At 40.9% G+C, this 16,531-nt stretch overlaps 1 protein-coding gene and 1 long non-coding RNA gene across 14 annotated transcripts in view; one reads left to right on the forward strand and one right to left on the reverse strand.

The window, feature by feature from the left end:
* Positions 1–16,531, forward strand: part of ARHGAP24 (Rho GTPase activating protein 24) — a 518,143-nt gene that overhangs the window by 344,502 nt on the left and 157,110 nt on the right. For 2 of the 13 annotated variants that reach the window (XM_051819599.2, XM_070047905.1), the window contains exon 1: positions 15,849–15,988. The exons of 9 other annotated variants lie outside the window; for them this stretch is intronic. The gene's annotated coding sequence lies outside the window, so the exon portion shown is untranslated. Of the gene's footprint in view, positions 1–15,848; positions 16,033–16,531 lie in introns of those variants that run through there. 2 more of the 13 variants (XM_051819598.2, XM_070047904.1) reach the window with 2 other exon arrangements.
* On the reverse strand, positions 11,140–15,911 carry LOC138843541 (uncharacterized). Its single transcript, XR_011378360.1, has 2 exons — positions 15,774–15,911; positions 11,140–11,467 (listed from the first exon to the last, which is right to left on the reverse strand). It is a non-coding gene; the product is annotated as an uncharacterized lncRNA (long non-coding RNA).

Genomic DNA, 16,531 nt, shown 5'->3' on the forward strand with positions numbered 1-16,531 from the left:
TCATGAACATTTTAAATTATTTTACCACAATCTGGCTGAATGTCAACACTTTATTCTCTCACTTCAAATAAAAATACATTTTTGCAGTCATTACTCTTTTATTTATAGAATTGTACAATTATTATAACACATGTTCATTTGAAATTTAGAGTATTGTCACAAGCAATTAAATGTTGTTACAGTTATTAACACAGAGAAGGTAGTATGAAGGCAACAAGTCCCACTGATCAAAATGCCCTCAGCATGTATTTGGTGCTTTACTTTTCATGAGTGAACCTGAGGTCTCCTGCCATGCAGTTCCTGCAATATTTCCATATTTACGAAAAGTTTGGAAGGTCTCTCTTCCAATGTTAAGGGTCTACTGTAGTTTCCAGGAAAATGTATTATTTGATCAGTATTTTAAGCTTAATAATGAGGGAGGGATTTGAACTCCATGGCTACTGTCATCTAATGTGGAGATGCTCTGATTTTTTGTGTGTTCCTTGGTAAGTTTATTAACTATTAAAATTAGCAGCATTTGTAGCAATCTCTAGAGATGTAATTGGTATGAGTCAAACAGCTTTGTCTCAAGATATTACATTGTAAATGCTAAAAACTATGTAATGCAAATTTTAAAGCTATTTAAATAGTAAAGCTTCTCTCCTCTTATCCAGTATTTTCTCTGCACTCACCACCTGAGATACATGAGTTCACACAAGAACTTGGGATCTGACCTCTGGAGAATTTGGTTTGGGGGTCAGGGGTCAAGGGCAATGAGCTGTCCAGCCCAAGCTGCCTTTCACATACATGCTACTTGATCTTCATAATGAAATTTCTAGGCAGATTCTGCTCTAAAATTTCATTTTTCTGGTGCCATTACTCAATTTTTTAATCCCACTGATAAAAAGCATAAACAGGGTATTTGTCACAGTAGTTAAGATGCTGCTTAGGATGCCCGCATCCTGTATCAGATATGGGTTTGAGTCCCAGCTTCGCTTCCAGTTCCAGCTTCCTACTAAGGCACACTCAGAAGGAGGTAATGGCTCAATTGTTTAGGGCCCTGCCACCCATAGGGGAGATCCAGATTGAGTTCCAAGCTTGTAGTATAGGCCTGATCCAGATCTGATTATTGCAAAAATTTGTGGAGTGAGCCAGCAGATAAAAATTTCTCTCCATGTTTTTGTCACTCTGCCTTTCAACTAGATCAGAAATTTTCTTAATATATTTTTAAATGAGCACACATGGAAAATTTTGATGATAAAGATACAACCTCAATTAAAAACATCTATTTACAGATTTGAGAAGATTTTCATATATTTTGTTATTATGTAAATTCAGCTTATCAGCAGGACACAGATGAATAGATACATATATGCAAAATTTATCGTTTCCAAATATGCTTATATTAATCTGTTGTATAGAATATATATATATACACACACACATAGAGAAAGAGAGAGAGAGAGAGAGGGAGACAGAGAGCTGTTAACTAATTAGTATATTTTTAAGATTTTATTTATTTATTTATTTGAAACACAGAGTTTCAGACTGAAAGGGAGAGACAAAGAGGTCTTCTATATGCTGGTTCACTCCCCAATTAGCCACAAAAGCTGCAGCTGAGCCGATCTGAAGCCAGGAGACAGGAGCTTCTTCTAAGTCTCTCCATGTGGCTACAGGAGCCCAAGAACTTGGACCGTCTTCTACTGCTTTCCCAGGCTGCAGGAGAGAGCTGGATGAGATGTAGAGCAGCCAGGTCTTGAACCGGTTCCCTTTTGGAATGCCGGCACTGCAGGCAGCAGCTTTCCTGCTATGCCATAGCACCAGCTCCATAATTAGTATTTTCTACCTTTATAGAAAATATGTTTTCTGATAAAAAGTATTTGTCACTTTACAAAACCATCATTTTCATATCATTATTTTTTCATAACATTATTGAACAATAACAACTACTTAGAATAAGTGTGCTATTTATAAGATTCTTTTCAATCATAGGTTTATGGGGTTTGAAAATGATATCTTTGAGATTATTTTAGACCATCCTTAACTTCCAAAGAAAGATGCTACTTCACACTATTTCCAAACTGTAGATTAATTCAGCATAACCATTGGTATCCTAAACTGGATTATTTTCCCCTCATGAAAAACTATCTTCTCTTGCTTTAAGGAAACCACTCCCAGCTGTAAGAGTAAAACCCAGATTCTCCAAGTTGTCCATAAAAGCAAAGTCTCACAGGGCTGATCCTAGCTCCCATTCTCTTTCCCTGAATGCCTTGAGAATTTTCTTCCATTCTGCAGTTACTTTTCCATTAGCTGCTTGCTATCATCATCATCATGACTTCAGGGGGCCTCTTGGTTTCTTGACTTACCAGTTCAGCCTTCCTCTTTAGAGCAAGTACGACACCTGATACAAGGCTGGGTTCTTATAAAAGACCCAGGGAAGACAAAAGATCACAATAAGCAGCTAAATCATCTGGCTATGAAAGCACCACTCACTTGCCAGGGTGCCCTGCTTCGATTACACTGAGCCCCCTTCTCTGTCTAGTGTGGTTGGCGCCAACTCAGAACCTGTCACTGAAGGGACTCTTCTAAAACATCCATGTTTCTGAAAGCTTAGACTCAAGTCTGAAAGCCTGGAAATCATTTCCTCCTCCATTCTTTTGAGAGCCTTCTTTGTAAAGGAAGTACCTCACCTCATGGCAGAATGAAATAAGAGTGCAGCTTTCTGTAATAGTCATAGCCTTTCCTGGAAAAACTGTAACTGAAGACCACAATGGAATAGTAATGACCCCAGGACACCTCAGTGCACCAGGATTGGCGGTGGAGGCAGGCACAGGGACAAAAGGCCACCAGTCCACTTGGATTTCCCCATAAACTGCCTTGCTTTGAACAACTGGAATAATGGAGCTATAACAAGGGAGTTAAAACTATTGTACCTGAGTAGGAGTCTGGAGACAAAACTTTTGAGTAAAATAGAACAGCAATTGTAGAGCCTTAATGTGTTTTCTAGGCCTGACTCAAATGTTCAACATCTGTGTGACTTTGGGCAAGGGAGTTTTATTCGGACAGTGTCAGAATCTACACCTATAAAACTCCTACATTCGTTTTCATGTCTATGACTTCTTCAAAGTGACAGATGCTCAAATAATTGTGAGTGTCGCTTGATAGGAATCCATCATATCTGATTTTGCTGTTGTTAATTGTGAAGGACAATTATATTTTTCAGATCATCCCAGCTTCATTAAGGTATATTTGACAAATAAGAATTGTATATATATTTAAGGTTTACAATGATGTTTTCATATATGCAAACATTGTGAAATGATTACCACAATCAAAGTAATTAATACATCCATCAACTCAGGTACTTAGGGGGTTTCCTATTTTTTTAACCATAGTAAGGACACTTAGTATCTACTTTCTTAGCAAATGTCAATACAGTATTTTTTTTTTTTTGACAGGCCGAGTGGACAGTGAGAGAGAGAGAGACAGAGAGAAAGGTCTTCCTTTGCTGTTGGTTCACCCTCCAATGGCCGCTACAGCCGGCGTGCTATGGCTGGTGCATCGTGCTGATCTGAAGCCAGGAGCCAGGTGCTTCTCCTGGTCTCCCATGCAGGTGCAGGGCCCAAGGACTTGGCCCATCCTCCACTGCACTCCCGGGCCATAGCAGAGAGCTGGACTGGAAGAGGGGCAACCGGGACAGAATCCGGCGCCCCGACCAGGACTAGAACCTGGTGTGCCGTTGCCACAAGGTGGAGGATTAGCCTATTGAGCCACGGCGCCGGCCTCAATACAATATTTTTAAGTAGAGTCATCATTCTGTACATTAGATTGCCAGAATCAATTCATGTTGCCCAACTGAAACTTTGCCATCTTCAGCCAGTATCTCCCCTTCTTAATCCCTGGCAGTTACCCAGTTACCTGTCTGCTGTCTGCTTCTATGAGTTTGACATTTTTGCATTCCACATATAGGTGAGATCACACATTATCTGACATTTTGTACCAGGTTCATTTCATCTAGCATGATGTACCCTATTTTAATCCGTGTTGTCACAGATGACAAAATTTCGTCTGTGTGTGTGTGTGTGTGCAGGTGTGTATGTACGTCATTTTCTTCAATGATGGACACTTAGGCTGGTTCCATATCTTGCCTATGGTGACTAATGCTATAAGGTATGCAGATCACTCTTCAAGACAGTGATTTCATTGCCTTTGAATATGTACCCAGAAGTGGGATTCCCAGGTCATATGTTAATTATGTTTTTAATTTTTTGAGAAATCTTCACACTGTTTTCTACAGTGTCTACCAAATTGCATTTTAACCAGCAGTACACAAGAGTTTCCTTTTCTCCATGTCCTTGGTTGTGAGGTGATATCCAATTGTGGGTTTGATTTGTGTTTCTTGGATGACTAGAGATGTTGATCATTTTTTCACACATCTACTGACCATTGGTATGTCTTCTTTATCAGATTGTCTATTTAGAGCTTCTGTCCATTTTAAAATTGCATCATTTGTTTTCTTTCCATTGAGTTGTTTGGGTTTCCCTACATATTTTGGATTTAACCCTTTATCAAATGTATGGTATACAAATGTTTTCTCCCTTTCTGTAGGTTGTCTCACCATCCTTTTGATTTTTTTCCTTTGCTGTACAGAAGCTTTTTAGCTTGATGTAATCCACATTGCCCATTTTTATTTTGTAGTTCGTGTTTTGGGGTAATATCCAAAAAGGCGCTGCCCACACCACTGTCATGAAGCTTTCCTCCTATGTTGTCTTCTAGCAGTTTTACAGTTGCAAGTCTTATATTTAAGTCTTTAATGTACTTTAAGTTGATTTTGATATGTGCTGTGAGATAAGGGTGCAGTTTCATTTATCTCCATGTGGCTATCCTATGTTCTGTATCCAGCATGTCCTTAAATGAGAAATAGGTGCCAGATTCAAATTAAGAAAGGCTATCATACAATATATAAAAAATCTGTTTATTTCATGAATAATTCATTAAAAGTGTTAGTTTTCCTATATAATGCATTTGATCAGGATTAAGAGTTGCACATCTGATATTATTATTAAAGTCAAGTATAAATAGTACAGTGAGGATTATCCTTTCAATGCAAAGATGTTTACTGAGGAATTTAATACAAAATTTTGGCCTTTATACCCCAGATTCTGGGTTCTCTCCCAGTTGGCTTCTGTTTTGTTTTGATGAAATTCTTAAAGTTAGCACGACTTATAATTGGTAATCTCACCACCTCAACTTTTCAAATCTAAATTTCTATCACTTTTTAGATTTGATCTAAGAAGATGTTACAATACTGGCCACCTACTGTGATAATGATATTGAATTTCCTTAAGTCACATTTTCCTTATCTATAGCAGGAACATAATTGCAGTAAGTCACTTCTCCATTCTTATTTCTTTTTCTTTTGAAAAGCAGTAAAGAAAATAAAGCCCAATGCTCTGACATCACATATGCTCTTTTCATTCTCGTCTCTTTTGGCCTAATATGAGTCAGGAAGGAAGTATTCAGGAGCAAAGCAGGGAGTGATGGGCCTTATCAGATGCATCTCAGGTGTTGGCTGGTTCCTTTTTGTGTGTCCCACTGCTTCTAATACAAGAGAACTTCAGAAAAGTGCATGGAGAAATAGAATTAAAGCATGAATTTGTTTTCATGCAAAATTTTTTTATTGAAATCCATGCTTTTTTCATATTCTTTTTTAAAAAATATTTATTTATTTGAAAGTCAGAGTTACGCAGAGAGAAGGAGAGGCAGAGAGAGAGAGAGAGAGTCTTACATCCATTGCTTCACTCCCTCACTGACTACAACAGCCAGAGCTGTGGTGATCTGAAACCAGGAGTCAGGTGCTTCTTCCAGGTCTCCCGCATGGGTGCAGGGACTCAAGGACTTGGGCAATCCTCCACTGCTTTCCCAGGCCATAGCAGAGAGCTGGATCAGAAATGGAGCAGCCAGGACTTGAACCAGCGCCCAAATGGGATGCCGGCACTGCTTTACCTGCCATGCCACAGCGCCAGCCCCCATAATATTCATTTTTGTTAGCTTTTTGTAGACCCCTTGTATGTATGATTTGCATTTTTTTTGACCAAGCTAAACTTACCTTTTAATTCCACTTTCCGTGAACTTTTGAAGTCCCCCAATATTACTGATCACAGCATTCAGAACTTTAGTAAGAAAGTGAAACCTCATGGTAGGGAGAAATAGTCTCACCTTCAGCTTTGCATCCTGCACTATTCCTCATCCTTGCCAGCAAAGTGGATCTTCTGCTGTCTTCCTACATCTAGCTATCAACACTTGCCGATGGCCAGTATTGGGTAGAGAATTTCGTGAGCTCCACTATTGCTCATGCCCGCTTGTTCATTCCATTTTCTCATCTCTTGCAAAGTGTCACAACAACCCTCTTCATGGCAGATTGTTTGCATGGTACAGATCTTTTCTTTTCCTGGGAAATGTCATGGGGTGTGTGGAGGGCAGTGGTTATCACAAGATATATTTTAAGAAGCACTGTTCAGCCAGTTTGAAAAGCTGTGTAGCTGTAAACAAATGCTTGTGGACTTAATTGTATATACAATTCCTCTCTCATTTGCTTTTTTCATTATTTTTCTTTATAAAGAGGAACAAATTTCATGTATTTCATATATACAGTTTTAAGAACTTAATGATACCGGCCAGCACCGCGACTCACTAGGCTAATCCTTCGCCTGCGGCACCGGCACACCGGGTTCTAGTCCCGATCGGGGTGCTGGATTCTGTCCCGATTGCTCCTCTTCCAGTCCAGCTCTCTGCTGTGGCCAGGGAGTGCAGTGGAGGATGGCCCAAGTGCTTGGGCCCTGCACCCCATGGGAGACCAGGAGAAGCACCTGGCTCCTGGCTTCGGATCAGCGCAGCGCGCTGGCCACAGCGTGCTGGCTGCAGCAGCCATTGAGGGGTAAACCAACGGAAAAGGAAGATCTTTCTCTCTGTCTCTCTCACTGTCCATTCTGCCTGTCAAAAAAAAAAAAAAAAAAGAACTCATTGATACTTTCCATGCTACCCTTACTCCTTCCCTCACTCCCACTCTCCCTCCTTCTTTTCTGATTTTGCTTTAATTTTTATAATGACATACTTCGAATTTCAATGTTGGTAGGAGCTGATAGTCATCTGCCTTTAAATTCTGTTATTACTTAGACTTGTCTGGCAGGTAAAGTCATAGAGGTCAATTTAAAATCAATGTAATATCAGATTCCTAAAGTTTAGCACAGATTATCATGTAGTCACAACTCCTTGGATTCTGTTTACATGTCATTTCTACGTCCAATATCTGATTGAAAACTCACTGGACGTTTAAGGAAAGTGAAACTCACAGAGAAAGGTGATTGGCCCAGGTTGCTCAGTTAACAAGTGCTTGTGCCATCATTTATTGCTGGTTATTTTTTTTTTTTTTTGACAGGCAGAATGGATAGTGAGAGAGAGAGACAGAGAGAAAGGTCTTCCTTTGCCGTTGGTTCACCCTCCAATGGCCGCCGCGGCCAGCGCGCTGCGGCCTGCGCACCGCGCTGATCCGATGGCAGGAGCCGGGTACTTATCCTGGTCTCCCATGGGGTGCAGGGCCCAAGTACTTGGGCCATCCTCCACTGCACTCCCTGGCCACAGCAGAGAGCTGGCCTGGAAGAGGGGCAACCGGGACAGAATCCAGTGCCCCGATCGGGACTAGAACCCAGTGTGCCAGCGCCGCAAGGCGGAGGATTAGCCTAGTGAGCCGCGGCGCCGGCTCTATTGCTGGTTATTGATGCAAGAGAAAACATAGATTTTCCTTACAAGGCCCCTCATCAAAATTTGCAGAGAAAAGAAACAGAAATAAGAAAACTTGTGTTAGTGCAAATTTATACTGCTTTCAAGCACGTTCATTCTATACATGCACACTATATATCCTTAAAAAAAAGACTGGCATTCTTATTTGATGACATGTTTTATTATAGACTTAAATAACTCAAATCCTGTGTTGTGTTTCAATATAATTCCTTAAAAGTGTGCTGTCGACTTAGTTGAAATAAGTTCAGCTTAAGAAAGCAGGCTTGCAGATGACTGCTAACTTGTTTTCACATTTATAATGTATCTTTGTTTTCTAGTTCACTTACTGTGGAAATTATGCCAGCGTATCAAGCAAACTGTATGAAAATAATAAGTTAAAAATGGCTATTAAAACTATGAAATGTAAAATGTGAGTAATTTTAAACATGCCTCTGACAGCAAGTTACTGATGAGTTACAATGTGGAAACAATGACTGTTATCATCCAATATTAATTTTTAATGAACTTTTTATATTATTAGATGTTGTTTGAAACCTTCAAAGGGCCTACACATAGAATTTATCAAATAACTGCTGTGGGTTCTTTGATTGTGTGACATTATATGTTGGTAAATAATTAGAATGTGTAGGTCATTTAGAATGTATCAACATGTATAAACAAAAGTGGCATTTATTGGAACATCAACATCTACCTGTTTCTAGATGTTTTGTTGAAAGAGATGTTAATCCTTGTTCTAAGGATAAAGATAAGGACAGTTAAATAATTTGCACAAACTGACCAGCATCACACACACAGAAAACTGGAATATGGTTTAAAGTAGCCAATGCATTTTATAACAGATTACTGCAAATGTGCTTATATATTCATCCTCCAACTCTTAAAGATATTATCTAAAACTACTATAGATCAATTTTTCCACCTAATGGCAATATTCCAAGTAAGAATAGACTTTTTAACCCAGTGATCCTTTTTTTCCAGAACTTGTTCTAAAAGATTATTGAAAAGGAAATCTACAGAAAAATAAAAATGTTCTCATAGTAGTATTATAATTGAAAAAAAAAAAAACAACTTGGGAATGAAGTTGATCCCCAATTAGGGAAACATATAAACAAATTACATCATATTATTTTAAAAGTATTATGTAAGCATTGAAAATAAAAAGTATAACAAATAGTTGTTTTTTTTGTTTTTTTTTTGTTTTTTTTTTTTTTTTTTGTCAGTCAGAGTTAGACAGTAAGAGAGAGAGACAGAGAGATAAGTCTTCCTTCCATTGGTTCACCCCCCAAATGGCTGCTACGGCCGGTGTGGTGTGCTGATCTGAGGCCAGGAGCCAGGTGCATCCTCCTGGTCTTCCATGTGGGTGCAGGGCCCAAGCACTTGGGCCATCCTCCACTGCCCTCCCAGGCCACAGCAGAGAGCTGGACTGGAAGAGGAGCAACCAGGACTAAAACCCGGCGCCCATATGGGATACCGGCGCCGCAGGCAGAGGATTAGCCAAGTGGGGCATGGCTTCCGCTCCACAAATACTTTATTTTACAATCTTTATCTTTTTTAAGATTTTTATTTATTTACTTATTTGAGAGGTAGAATTACAGACAGAGGGAGAGACAGAGAGAAAGGTCTTCCATCCTCTGATTCACTCCCTAAATGGCCATAAGGACCGGAGCTGGGCTGATCCAAAGCCAGGGAGCCTGGAGCTTCTTCCAGGTCTCCAAGTGGTTGCAGGGGCCCAACGTCCTGGGCCACCTTCCACTGCTTCCCCAGGCCACAGCAGAGATCTGGATCGGAAGAGGAGTGGGACTTGAACAGGCACCTATATGGGATGCTGGCTCTGCAGTCTGAGGCCTGGCCTACTACTCCACAGCACTGGCCCCTATTTCATAATTTTTAAAGATTTATTTGTTTGAAAGGCGGAGTTGCAGAGCGAGACACAGAGGGAGAGAGAGAGAGGTCTTCTATCTGTTGGTTCACTCTCTAAAAGGCAGCAAAAGCTGGAGCTGGGCTAGACCAAAATAGGAGCCTGGAACTCCAGATGTGTCTCCCACCTGAGTGTTGGGGTCCAGAGCTCTTGGGCCCTGCTGCCTTCCCTGGCATAGTAACAGGGAACTGGATAAGAAGGAGAGCGGACAGGACTTGAACCAGGGTTCATATGGGATGCAGACCTCACAGGATGTGGCTTAACCCACTGTGCCAGCAATGCCAGAACCTTATTTTACAGTGTACAAAATGCTGCATAATGTATGAATTGATGATGTACATACATGAAAAATGCTTATAAAATTCTATGTGAAATAGTAAATAAATTTATAATGAACTATGACTATAACTGCATAAAACTCCAAATGGGAAAGATTGCATTACATATATAAATGTATGTGTGTATATGTAGATGGATATACATACTATATATGTGATAAGACTGTATATATAATCTTTTTCAGTATTATGGTCTTTAAATAGAAATTTGTCTTCATAGTAGATTACTAAATTTTGAACAGGAGATGTAATATGATTATTCTCTATAGTAGATTAAAATGAAAAAGTTATTGTCTTTTTAATGATAGAATATAATTCTTAAAGCAAATCTTTAAATACTATTTTATGCAAATGCATAAATTATGGGATTTTCAATTATTTGCTTGTAAAACAAATGTAATTTAATAGAATAATTTCAGCTCACTCTATATAAGTAAAACTTAAGTGTATTCAAACTTTGTTCACCTTCCAAAAGCAACTAAAGTTATGACTATCCCAATTACAGTAGAAATCATGAAAATATTTTCTTAGTTAAAGCCTAATTTAAGCTAGAATATAAGTAATTGTATTTACCATTTTTCTTAAGAGAGTTTTTGGGAGATGCTTGTCAAACTGTCTTCCTTTTCATTTTGAGCCTCAATCTAATATCTGAACAGTATAGTGAGCACCTAGTTTCATTTATGTTTACTTTTTGTTTGTTTTTTTTTTTAATTTATTTACTTATTTGAAAAGCAGAGTGACAGTGAGAGAGGGAACCACAGAGAGATCGGTGCTCTATCCACTGGTTCACTTCCCAAATGGCCACAGTACGCAGGGCTGAACCAGAACCAAGCCAGGAGCCAAGAACTCTGTCCAGGTCTCCCCCAGGGGTGGCAGGGACTCAAGTACTTAAGAAGTCCCTCTGCCTTCTCAGGCTTCTTAGCAGGCAGCTGGATGTGAAGTGGAAGAGCAGAGACTCAAACCAGCTCTCTGCTCTGGGATACAGGTGTCACAGTGTTGGGTTAACTCACTGTGCCGTAAGGCCATTCCTGACTTTGTATTTAAGGAGCAAATCGCAGCTCTTCGAAATAAGCCTTGGTCAGCCAGTGAAACATTTCCTCCATGTAAGTGTGTTAGATAAAATTTATCTCCATTTGCAAAGAAAGTAGATGGCTATGAATGAACTATTGAAAGCCGAAGTGCTTGATGTACATCCACTTAGTCTTGCTTTCTTTCCAGTCCCTCAAATGTTCTTTCAACACACGGACCAGCCAGTAGCAGGTGGGTGGATTTTAGGCTGAGCTCAGATATTCTGGCTGGGCTCAAGACTTCTGTGCTCCGGACGTCAGCTCCCGAGAAATACGTACATGTGGGAGCCAAGTCTGCTGCTCAGTCAACAGGCGGGCGCTTGTTTGTTTGTTTGTAATCCGAGTTCTCCACCAGCTGGCTCCTGCTTTTGTCAGAAAGACACATGGAAGCCAAACAGAAGTGCAAATCAGGCTTAAGTAACATGACCAATGTTATCGCTGAGCTAGGGGCCCCACTCAGCCCTAAGCAAATTTATTTTACCATTACAGAGGATATCTCTGAAATACATGCTAGAGCAGAGGACATTTTTGGTAGGAGTAGGAGATAGATTTTCTAGGCCGTGTGTGCACTGCGAGCTCACTCTTCCCCTTTTAGAAATAAAGTTACCCCAAGACTGTGATTATGGATTCACGAGTATATAGCACACTGTTTGTATCTGTAACATATCCATTCTCTCTGTGTAAGTGTCTGAGTTTATACACGCACACCCCTCTCCTTTTCCTTATATCTGTTATGTATTTCAAAAGTCAGCCCACACTGCTCCATAACTTGTCGTTCATACTTTTCAGATGTTTCTATAGTTACACACTGATCATAAAGTCCAGATCATATTTTGCACACTCTTTTCTGTTTTCCTCAATAATATCTTATAAAACGTCTTTTAAAAAGACCTAATGTAGTCTTGGACTTTCAACCATGATTGTGTCATAGCATATGGATACGTGTAAAATTATTTGGGATCTGGGACCATGTCTCTGGTGATTTTGAAGGTTTTACCATCAAAGAATACACATATTCCATGTGAACTGACTTCCTGAAGCAGGCTGAACACTGTTCTGGTGGAATGGAGAAGCAGCTGACAGCCGTCACCCAGCTGCCAGGTGCCTGCTGGGAGCCCCCAACTTCATGTCTTATGGCAGGGGAGGGGCCGATTGTACCACAAGCCTGTAGTTTCACAAAGATTTCAGATATGCCCGGTAGTCCTGATTGTACATTTTAAAATAGCTTTAAATGTCCAGGGATGCCTCCCCCGAAGACACAAGGGGTAATCTTCAGGATTTTTCTTTTTCATGCTCCTAAGTGTTTCTCTTCCTAAAACCATGTGACTTCAGCTAGAAACATTTAGGTCAAACCAGGCCAGTGGGTCTTCTCCTCTTAGAATAGAAAAAGGCATTAAGAGACACATCTTTTGCACCTGGAAAAAATTACCATGCAGTAAAAAAACCAAATTATGTTTAAGAATACAATAAATTACGACTGCTCAGGAAGTGTTCCATTGCATGATTTTAACAACAGATGCTCTCCCCAGCTTACAATTGTCCCACTTATGGTTTTCCACTTTACAGTGGTGTCCACGTGATACACACAGTGGAAACCATACTTCACAGTGTGGATTTAGATCTTTTCCAAAAGGTGTGGGCTGACGACACGTGGCAAGATCCTCTGTGGCCATGTCACGCGGCAGCAACAGCCGTGGCTCCAGTCAGCCCTGTGATCGTGAGGGGGAACAAGGGACACTGAACGGGGTGCTGTGCTGCTAGTGGTGTTGTGTATACAGCTAGTTAATAAATTACACAAGATCTTTAGCACTTACATAAGATGGACTTTGCGATAGGTGATTTTGCCTACTATAGGCTAACGTAAGTGTGCTGAATACACCTAAGCTGGGCAAGTTGAAGGCAGGATCTTTAGTGTGTTAGGAATATTAAATTCATTTTTGATTTAATGATATTCTCAACTTATGATGGGTTTGTTGGGATGTTAGCCCATGCTGTGCAGGGACGTCCGTGTGTGCCACATTTCCTATAATGTTAAGAGACTTCACACAGACTGTCTTTACACATCTGCATAAAATGACTGAAATGCTAAAAACATATGTATTTCAGATTACTCTCAATTTTTGCCCAAGTGAATTTCAGTGATTCCACAGTAATTGCTTTCCACAACTTATAGGCACTGCCACGTGGAGTTGTCTCTAAGACCTAATAAAAGAGTCAAATGGAAGGGAGTGGCCAAGAAAACTATTTTAGAAAAGTACTCTTTAGTTCACCAAGTAGAACTATCCTGCTCACCCATGAACCCAGTTCAACCCTACATGGAAAGATTACAAGGGATTCAGAACAAGTCTTCAAGAATATCTGTGTGAAGTTAAGATACTGCCATGGGGAGGTATCAGGAAGGTACCAACACTGGGCAAGGTGAAGACAACCAAGGCATCTTATTTACTCTTGCAAGTCTCGGCGTGATTCTGAATGATTTCTTCTTCCTACTTAGACTTATTTATTTTTTTAAGATTTTTATTTTTACTTATTTGAAAAGTAGAGTCAGAGAGAGAGAGAGAGAGAGAGAAAGAGAGACAGAGATCTTCTATCCACTGGTTCACTCCCCAGATGGCCACAACAATGACGAGGGCTGGGGAAGGCCAAAGCCAGCAGCCTGGAAGGCCAATCCAGCAGCCTGGAAGTCAATCCAGGTCTCTCCCACGGAAGGCAGGGACCCAAGTACATGAGCCATCTTTCTGCTGCTTTCCTGGGCACATTAGCAGGGAGCTGGATAGGAAGTGGAGCAGCCAGGACCTCAGAGGTAGCGGCCCAACCCATTGCATCACAACGGCAGGCCGTCTCCTTCATACTTTTAAGCTTCAATGGAAGTTTCTTTTTGATATCTGCTTCTGAAAACAGGATCTCAAGTTCCATGGGGGTGGGGATGGAAGTTCTGAGATAAAGAAAGGGAGAGGGGGAGCTCTTTCTAAACAGCTACGTCATAGGATTACTGTGAGAATTAACTGAGATACTGTCCTAAAGTTTCTCAAAAGACAGGTAGCTAGGTTGTTATTCCTTCCCTATTCACCACCTGTTTACCTCCCCATCCCCTTCCAGAACAACCTTACTTCTAAATAATGCATAAGTGATTGCAGGAGCATTAGCATGTGTGGGCAGGTTCATATGTTACTGAGTTAACTCAGCAGTGAACTTAGCATTCCACCCCCCAGCCTTTCCCCTTCATTAACCCTCTTCTCCAGCTAGTCGGTCAGGAGTACGCCAGGACACCTGGTGAGCTGTGAGGCCAGTCATGCACTAGAACATCATCTCTCAGAGTTTCCACAGATATGGTTCTGCCTCAAAGACTAGACGGAGCTCAGGTCGCTCACCATTAACTGACCGGCCATGGAGCGGCTGCTGTCTAGATGGGTCACTAAGAAGACCCATCGCAGTTCCATAAAATCCTAAACTCTATTCATAGCCCACTGGAAACAAGCACTCTCCTGTGAAGCCCAGCGAGTTCTCCTTGAGAACACAGGAAGTAACTCAGGACTAGGTGGGGCAGTTGCGGGTTGCGGGGTGGGCTCTAAGTGCTTTTTGTCAGCAGTCTGCAGGGTACAAAGCAGTTCATCCTTTGACCCTCATACCACCCAGTCCAGGAAGCAGCTCAAACAGACTCCCTCAACAAATCCCTGTATTATAGATTAAAATCCAGATGCCTAGGACCTGAGATAAACTGCGAGTGAACAGTGGTGGCTGGAGAAGGAGGGGAAATGTCAGGGGCGAGAATTATTTCTTGTTCACGCCCTCACTTGAAATTCAGCAAATAAGTCTTTGCCTCCAAGGGAAAAAATACAGAAAGAAGAATAAAGTGTTTATAATGTATTTTGCAAGCTTAAAAATTGATCCCTCTCCACTTCTAAGAACATGAAAATATGGAAAATAAAAACTGAGATTCTCCAGGGAAATCTGTAGAAACATGTCTGTAATATATCCATGCAGAGCAATTCTGTTTTATGCAAGAGACTCCTTCTTAAAGACCCGTCCCCACACAAATTAAAGCATGCATAAGTCAAGACTAATCTTGAAAACGATGATGGGAATTTTTATGAGAAATTTTAATTGACGCTGTCAGTCAGCTCTGAAATACATCTTCACTATTTTTTTTAAAAAGTATATCAGAGTTGTTTTCATAATTCCAGTATATTAACAAAACACAAGACTTCACTGTTATATTGTTTTGCTTTTAAAAACAATTCTTAGTTTTGGCAAATACTTTAATTTTCTAAGATTCATCACCATGCCTGGTTACCTGGGCAAGGTAAGCATAAAACTTTTTGTCTTGAGATTTGTGAGAATCAGCTACACTGAAGTCTGCCTGTGTGTGAGTGTGTGTGTGTGTGTGTGTGTGAGAGAGAGAGAGAGAGAGAGAGAGAGAGAAAGCTAGAGAGAGATTATTAAAAAGCCCACCTCCCATGTTAGCTGATTGGCTCTGTGCCATCTTGGCAGTTCAGATTTACTGCTCCTCTGACCTCCTGTTGCCCTAGCTGTGATTTATGGAGTCCAGAATCTCTTGAAAGGCAAGGTGCCTGTAGTTTAGGGTCTTTCCTTAACAGCCCCTTCTCTTCCCCTGCACTGTTTTGCCTCGGGTTCACCTTGCAGTGACCTTGTAGGACTCAGCATTTTTACCTGGGCTCCGGAGCTGGCTGGCAGGGGAGAGAGAGCCGGTGGTTTCCATTCCTGGGTGATGGAGTCATGGGAGAAGCGGCAGTGAGCAAATACAGAGTAGGACCTGAGCCTGCTGAGTGTGCTGTAAGCGGCTCAGGACGGCAGCTGCTCTGTCTCCCAGCCTGCAAGTGCAGCCTGCATTTGTCACTGACCACTGAAGTGTGTGTGTGTTCAAGGTGAGAGCTGGGTGCTTTTCCTTAACGTGGAGACACATTGCCAGGTACTGCTGCTGATTGTGTTTGATACTTTGGGGATATTTCTATCACCACAAATTCAGGACTTAGACTTGTGTAAGGTTTTATTTATGCCCTTGTTTTCTGTCATGATTCATTCAGTCTGCCGTGGAGTCCAAATTGTGACAACAGATTGGACATAGTGCTGTTCTTCCACGCTGAAATGCGATCGTTACAGTGCCGATCTCTTGGATTCTTTCATTAATTGCTGCTGCCAGATGACCTGGCTGTTCCCATACAGAATTCCAGTGCTAATTTGCAGGCACAGGCAAACGGCTTCAGAGAGAAATCTGAATTGCTGTATCCTTGAATACTTGCTGTGGTGTAGTCGTGGCTTCAGGCACAGTGTGGTGGTTGAAACTTTTGAGAGAGTAGAGTGCCTTGTGGTCTGATCTGATGCTCAAAATAACGTGGAAGTTTTCTGTGTATTTGCTTGTCAAAATGAAAACTTCTACTTGGCCGTTCGTGTGTTTATGTGTGACTTTA

The sequence above is a fragment of the Oryctolagus cuniculus genome, chromosome 8, assembly GCF_964237555.1.
Source record: "Oryctolagus cuniculus chromosome 8, mOryCun1.1, whole genome shotgun sequence".
Classification (NCBI taxonomy): domain Eukaryota; kingdom Metazoa; phylum Chordata; class Mammalia; order Lagomorpha; family Leporidae; genus Oryctolagus; species Oryctolagus cuniculus.